The following is an 8,256-nucleotide window of genomic DNA, read 5'->3' as shown; positions in this document are numbered from 1 at the left end:
TGTTTCTTATAAAACTTGTGCCCCTCACTCTTATTCGAGGTTGGAACCATTAGCCCAAGATTTTTAAGGCAGATGCATATCCATGAACCACATCTCACTTCCTAATGTAGTTTCCTGGGGAAAATATTTGAGTATTTTCTGCCTTCCAGACCTAGACAATGAATTAATAAGGCAGATTGTTTTATTTTTGGTAAAGGCCTCTGCCTTAGATTCATCTAAATATGCTTTAAATCCTTCTTTCCATTGTTCCCAGTCAATATCTGGTATATCCGGATTGGGCGGGAAAGATGGAGGAGTTACTACATTATATTGCATACTGGCATCAGTTGAAGAGTGCACACATCACACACTGCACAGAGATGCCTCACTCAATAACGTCGGATACCCAGAAGGATGTTTCCTGACTCACATTAGAATACGCGGAGAGCTGTCCCCACAAAAGTTTACAAATTGAAATGCATAGTGTGAGCATCACTGAAATGTTGATGAACTCTTCCCACTAACAAGAACAATAGTTACTTAGCAAAGAAATTACTTGGTGTGAACATGACTGATAGATTTATCCAGAATAGCTTGATGTACACTGTGAGGTCTGCTCATCACCAATAAAGAAATTGTCCCCAAGTCAAATTTAAAACGGTGCACCTACATCATCTGATAGATGTGCTCATTGAAGCACACCCACCACATGTTGATATCCATAAGCACACTACAATTCCAGAGTGCTCATCGCTGGTTTACAGGCCAGCACTACTGATCATGATGCAACACCATGGCAGCACATTGCATCCAACTTGCTGATGTAAGTGCGTGTTATCATCAGAGTACACAGGGCCGTCTGACATCAACACTGGCATGCACATGCATACCAGCATTCGGGATCTCGGGCCAATTTAGGTCACACAAAAAGTTTGAATTTTGCAGAGCTCGGTTACCAGAGAAATGAATGTTTCTGTCATTGTTGATGCCAGATAGAGGAGGACCTTTCCTGAAACAGGATATTCAACTGTGCAGCAGCTCTGCAGGCAACAATGTTAGGCACCAAACAGGGCATAGCCAAATGTAGGCGTTGGATCGCTCTCCTCCTTAAATGGGTTCAAAAACCCTGCTGGGTTCTAGTCCCCAATACTGGTACTCCAGACCATTTTCAATGTAAGTACATTTATTAGACCATACAAGTTACTGCCATCATGCGCTAAGACAAGAAGCAACTGTTGCCAGTCTCTACATTTGTGGAGAGAGTTCTTAATTCTATAATTTTTTATTCAACTTAGCCAAAACAAAGGGGGACATTATCTTACTACAAGAAACAAAACCCTCCACAGAGGAAGCAGACAAACTCAGAGCCAGGTGGATGGGTCAGGTTGCCTGCTCACCAGCAGTGGGGGAAAAAAGAGGGGTCATTACTCTGACCAGTAGCAAATCTAACATAACCATCGAGAACGTGCAGCAAGACAAGGAGGGTAGACTACTAATAACGCAGATGAAAAGAGGAGAGGAGACAATACTCGTGGCAAACATCTATGCACCCAACACCGACGACACTCCATTATTTTCTTTATTTTTTTTCGGAGTTTTATATAGCGCGAACTAGAACCGAACCGAATCAGTTATCAGAGCGCTTTACATAGCACCAGTTACGTTACATGAGGACACACTTTCATTTTTTAGGCACGGGGAGATTAAGTGATTTGCCCAGAATCACAGGGGGTTTTTGGCGTCGTTACCGAGACTCGAACCCAGTTCCCAGGTCCGAGGTCGAGCGCCTTAGCCGTTAGGCCAACCCCTCTCCCCCTCTCATTCTGGGAGAAAGTAACCAAAGATCTAGAATCCTGCAGCTCACACAACATGATGGTCTTGACGGGTGACTTCAATATGGCACTAGACCAAACACTAGAAAGACAGGCAAAAAACAAAGCGCGTACCCCGACATCACACAAGACGCTAACGAACCTATGCAACAAACTCGATCTAGCAGACCCGTGGCGTCTGCAGCACCCCGACACCAGAGACTACACCTTCTACTCGTACCCACACAACTCATACAGCAGAATTGACTACATACTCATATCAGGAACCCACACGCACCTAATCGAACACACAGACATCGCGGCTAGAACGATATCAGACCATGCCTGCATCAGCCTACACCTCGCAGGGAGACATAATGAACACGTAACACGCAGATGGCGACTCAATCCCACAACCATAGCCAAACAGAAAGACAAAGAGAAAATCCAGAAAGCCATTGCTGACTATATCATAGACAATGACACACCAGACGTAGACCCCAGCACTCTGTGGGAGGCAGTCAAAGCAACTATCAGAGGGGTACTAATAGAAATAAAAGCGAGAAGAGACAGGGAGGCAAGGGCTCAGCTATCACAGCTGGAAAAAGACATCAAAAGGCTTGAAACACAACACATTGGAGACACAACATATCAAAATACACTTGCATAGCTCACAAAGAGGAAATATGAATTCAACAGAATACTTAGCGAACGCGCAGGGCTATGGATAAAAAAATACAAAGAAATCAACCTATGCGAAGCTAATAAAGCAGGGAAGACAAGCATCATACCTCAAGCACAAGAAAAGACAGCACAATATCACATCAATCACAGATACTACTAGCAAAACACACACCCGTCACAAGGACATCGTACACACATTCAGGGAATTTTATAAGGAGCTCTACAACAAGGATGAGGGTCTGGACACAAAGGGAACTAAAACATACCTAGAGAATCTAAAGCTACCAAAGATATCGAGAGAAGAAGCAGAGGCTCTAGGCCAAGACATCAAGACCCTTGAGGTCAGGACAGTCATTAAGTCACTAAAAGAGAATAAGGCCCCAGGACCAGACGGCTACACAGCACCATTCTACAAAACCTTCCAAGTACAAATAGCACCGATCCTAACGAAAGCCTTCAATCACTGCGGAGGAAAGGGGGAGGTAACTGCAACGATGTCACAGGCCAATATCATAGTCATACCAAAGGAGGGCAAGGATCCACATTGGCCAAAAAACTACCGGCCAATATCACTCATAAACCTTGACTGCAAATTATACGCCAAAATATTAGCAACAAGACTCAGCAGAGTGCTTCCACAGCTAATTGGGAACACACAGGTAGAGTACATGAAAGGCCGCATGTCAAGTGACAACACCAGACGCCTTTGTCATGTCATAGTACACTGCTCGAAAGCGCACAAACCGGCAGTCACAATCATGCTGGATGCAGAAAAGGCCTTCAACAGAGTATCCTGGCACTTCCTAGGGAAATGCTAACAAGCATATAACCTAGGGGAGATGTTCACCAGGAAAGTCATGGCCCTGTACAAAAACCCAAAAGTGCAGATCGCCATAAACGGTACAACATCAGCCCCATTTAACCTCCAAAGAGGGACAATACAAGGCTGCCCACTATCCCCACTGTTGTTCCTACTAGCACTAGAACCACTGATCAAAGACATCCTCACAAACAAGAACATAGCAGGCATAACCATCAACAACACCACGGCCAAGCTTGCGGCCTACGCGGACGACCTGCTGATCATTACAGAAGATCCAGCCGAATCCATACCAGCGCTCATGAGCACCATTGACACCTACGCTTCCCACTCCGGGTACAAACTAAATAGAGATAAGTCAGAGTGGATGCCACTGAACGAACACACAACCAGAGAAGTACTAGGAGACTTGGGGCTAGCATGGCAAACGACATCGGTCAAATGCCTAGGAATATACTTCGGGAGGAACCTAGGAACTACCCTCGAACAAAACGAAGAAAATACACTCAAAAAGATAAAAGGCCTACTAGAGAACTGGACGCCCAAATTTATCACCAGGTGGGGAAGAATAGAAACAGTCAAAATGATGGTTACACCAATAGTTAACTACCTGGCCAGCATGCTCCCCTAGCACTAACTGACGACTTCCATAAGAAAATAGACCAGGCACTGAACATATTCATCTGGAGGGACAAAAAGCCAAGAATAGCCCTCCAAAAATTAAGATTGAGAAAAGAACAGGGAGGCCTCAATGTTACAGACCTGAGAACATTCCAGACAGCCTGCATGGCCAGGCAGGGGATGCACTGGGTACGGCAAAATCAGACATACACACCTACCTGGCTATCTCTAGAGAAAGCCATTCTCGACAACACAGACCCTCTAACACTCCTTACAGCCAACAAACGGTCACTAAACGGAAACCCATTATTCAAGATAACAAAACAGGCCCTCTTCAAGGTAGACCAAAAACTAGAGATAAACATCAAAAACTCGAAATGGGTAGCCCCCTGGGCAAACCCCAAGATAAAATACAGAGGAAAACCCCTAGAAATAGGAAAGTGGAAAGAACTAGGCCTATCTCACCCGGCACACCTAGAAGAGAAGGGCATACCCTCACTGTCAACACCATGAAGGGAAGGTTTGGCCTCCCAGAGGTGGAACTATACAACTTCCTAGCCATCAAAACGGCAATTACAAAAGCAAACCTAAGCAAACTGACCCCCTCAATTTTCCAATTTATGGAAAACATAAACAAGACAGGACACCATGTATCACACCTATATAAACTCCTCCGTCCAACAACCTCAAGGCTAAACGCTAAAAACACGGGCTACTGGGAAACTCAAATAGGCTCGAAACTCACTGAACAGGAATCTGCTACCATGTGGTCAACCCCTACACATAACATGATATCACCAGTACTAGCTCAAACAAAATTCTGGTTGCTGCACCAAGCATACTGCACGACTAGCGAAACTAGGCCTAAGAGAGAACAGCCAATGCTGGAATTGTAACAGCGCAACAGGGGACCTAGCGCACCTAATCTTCCACTGCAGCAAGGTCAAGAAATTTTGGGATAAAGTGTTCAACTTCACTAACCAAGCACTAGGCTGCACCCTCAAACACAAGTTCAGCACTTTAACTACAGCACACCTCAACACCGACATTACCTCACAACAAGACAGAAACCTTCTCGGCTTCCTCCTAACGAGTGCCACATAGACAGTACTAGCCAAGTGGAAAGATACCACCAAGGCCACCTACAAGGGATGGATAAACTGGGTAACGTTCCTAAGAGGAGCAGACATCACGGCATTAAGACACACACCTTGGAGAAAACCCAATAGAGAGATGTGGTCACGTCTGGATAGCTACCTAGACCCTTTCAAACCACCCTAGACAACATAAATAGCGATAACCATGCAGAGTGCTAGAGGGTCGATCCCCAACCAGCCACCAAACAATTATATGTTATATGTTCATGTTATATGTTTAAAACCAGGCACAGGGCTAAAAGAATAGGTCCGTGCAACGTAGCCATGAAGTTGACCAGCCTAACGGGACATTGAACCAGCCATCCTACAGCCGCATACAAAACGCCATCCACGTAATTCATGTACTACAAAAAGATAAGCGATTTGCTCCAATTGCCACAATTGTTATATGGTTTCACATGTATGTATCCTGTCAAGAAAAACAATAAAAATATTTAATAAAAAAAAAAATCACATTTAAGGATTGCATCGCGCATGTACCATGTTGCGTGGTGCTAATGCGTCGCATACCGGCTCATAAATATGCCCCTTATACTTACTGTTTACAAGTTCAAAACTGCCCCAGTTTGTTAACATGGACCACTTTGCTTTCTAACTCATTTATGGGAGCCACTTTTAAAGGCCTGGGCCTTTCTCTGTCCAAGTCTGACACTGCGTGCTGCAGAGGAAGAATGGTCCAAGTCTGCTCTGTTGCTTTCTTGCAGATGGTCTGATAGTGAAGTACAGAACAAGTGCTCATAAAGGAACATTATGCTAATGATTTTCAAACAGTTGGTTGTTAACTTGGATGCATTGTAAAATAATTAGCATACTATCTCTCTTCGAGCACTTTCACAGGATTCAGTGGCCATATCTGCAGCTGCAGAATAGCGATGGGATGCAAAGTGCAGGCTGAATCTGGCAGCAGGAGCTTCCAACCTCCCTGCTAGCAGGCCGGTCCTCCTGGTCAGTGCTTGGATACAACCTGTGAGTGCAAGATCAACCCGCTCCCTGGCACACTCTTAACTATGGCCCCCAGTAAAGTTCATTCTGTTCATGTAGATAAATACTGGGACTAATATCGGCGACTTCTTTGCGAAAAAATCACTACTGACCAGGATCGGAGGCAGTGGCGGCCGCTTGCTTATGAAATTGGTGATGCAGCGCGTGAGGGGAGGGAAAAATAACAAAAATTAAATCTTACCTGCAGCCTGAAGTCCACCGCCTTACCTCCTGTGTGTTCCTGAGCCGTGCTGATATCTCCAAGCAAGAGCCTGGAGATATACAAGTGTGCATGTCGGTTTGGCTTTCTTTGACCGCTGTCCAAAGCTACATGCGCACTGACAGTGCCCTGAGCCCACCACTCTTCCGGCTCCTGATTGCCACGCCCTCAAGATTTGGCGGCGGCTCTGGAGTAAAATAAAATGATAATAAAGCAGTTTCATTATCTGCTTAATTATATTTTATTTTACATGTGTCTGCTGGTTCCAGCTGTGGGGCGACGCTCCTCTGCCATAATGAAGGTGCCGCCCTTGGTTGGAGGCCCAGCAGTCCCAAAAAAAACAGCCCACATTCCTGGACCGCGCCCATTCATGAAACACCATTTGGTTAGTCTCATTGGACTAATGTTTTGGTAAATTAAACATTTTTAAGCTTACAGAGCCAGTAACATTGGCGAAAACTAGAAGCGGGGTCTACTCGAATGTAGTTCCCAGTTCGGAAGTCGGCAGCTCTGAACGTAACACCACACCCTCTCTTTTCTTTATTTCTCTGTGTTGTTGCAGCAAGCCTAGGCAAACACACAACCCAATCCACCAAGGCCTGAAAGACATTGGGGCAAAGGCGACAGGGCAAGGGGTCAGAAAAAGCACACAGATGCTTCTGCTATAGCAAGGGGAGCGAGTTGGCCTAAGGTCCAAAAATCACCTGGCCCCAAGCGCTGCCTGTGGCGCTTCTCTTACTCACCTCCTTCCAGCTCACCTTAGCCTCAGGGTAATGGCATGGCAGGGGTCAAGAAAGCACACAGGTGCAACTGCAGGGAGCTGGGGTGAAGATAACCCAATGGTCACAAAACCACCTGCACCCCCCCACACACACAATTCTCGCGCGAGGCTCTACATAACTCCCACCATGCCCTGAATGTAAAGGCCTAGCAGGGGAGCGGAGATGTTGGGGGGCAGGGGTATCAGTGGGAAAGACACTGCTTCTGGACAGAGTGAGACCTGGCCCATCGAGGCCCCACCTCACTCACCCCTCCCCCACCCACCATAGCTTGAAGTGTGATGGCCTGTCAGAGGAGGACTGAAACAAATGGCATGACCTGGCATGCTTGGGGCAGTTAACAGAGGCCCTAAAAAAACAACCCACAGGAAACCCTAAGACACCAGCACATTGCCCATGACCGACCGTCTGCCTACCCAATCCGACCCTGCTACTAACTGCGTTAAGCACATGGCTGCCAAGTTTCCCATGTCTATGCATGATGTGATACTCCAGTTCCGTTCTTTTTGCCCTTTTAATTCTTGGACTGTAGTCTTGTTTTATAATGCAATAAATGAGACCGCAAGTCCCATAGTTGAAGGAAAAAACATGAGCCCTGAGTCACATCGGTAAACTGAGACCAAAATATAACTTTACGACTTTCGGTATACACAAAAGGCATTTACGAGTATTGAAGTTAGATTTTTGTCTCAGTTAAACTTAGGTTTTGGACCAAAAGTCATTACACACCATTGCCAGCGTAGTAGAGGGCATAAATATTTCAAAGCTCAATTCCGGAAACTATAACTTAATAATGGCCCTCAATGCAGTGGCATAATCTAATATCCCATCTACCCTTTCCTTGCTCCCCAACTAGAATTAGAGTTGAGTTCAGTCGCAATATAAGCCCCTTTGCCATAATCCCATTTTCTTCTTTAAGGGGAGCGAGCTGCCTAGTGGTTACTTCTATATTAAGGGGATGTATGATCTAGTGTATGATTTGGGCATCTTGAAGTCGGTCCTGTTTAGGGACCCTGGTTGTTAAAGGTTTGGAATGGCCGCTGGCGAGCAAGTCCGGTAACTTGAAACCTTGCCCCCTATCAATCTTTGAAACTTGTTCCCTTCAATCACTGGTGTGAAGTGTGGGTTATAATGGGTGGAAGCAGAGAGGAGGAAAAAGTGGTAAGTCCTCTTCTAACATGAATCTTGTCCCAAAACTCTAAAT

Source organism: Lissotriton helveticus, chromosome 1_1 (genome assembly GCF_964261635.1).
Source record: "Lissotriton helveticus chromosome 1_1, aLisHel1.1, whole genome shotgun sequence".
Taxonomy (NCBI): Eukaryota; Metazoa; Chordata; class Amphibia; order Caudata; family Salamandridae; genus Lissotriton; species Lissotriton helveticus.
The sequence above is the reverse complement of the archived record's forward strand: the minus strand, read 5'-3'. Positions refer to the sequence as shown.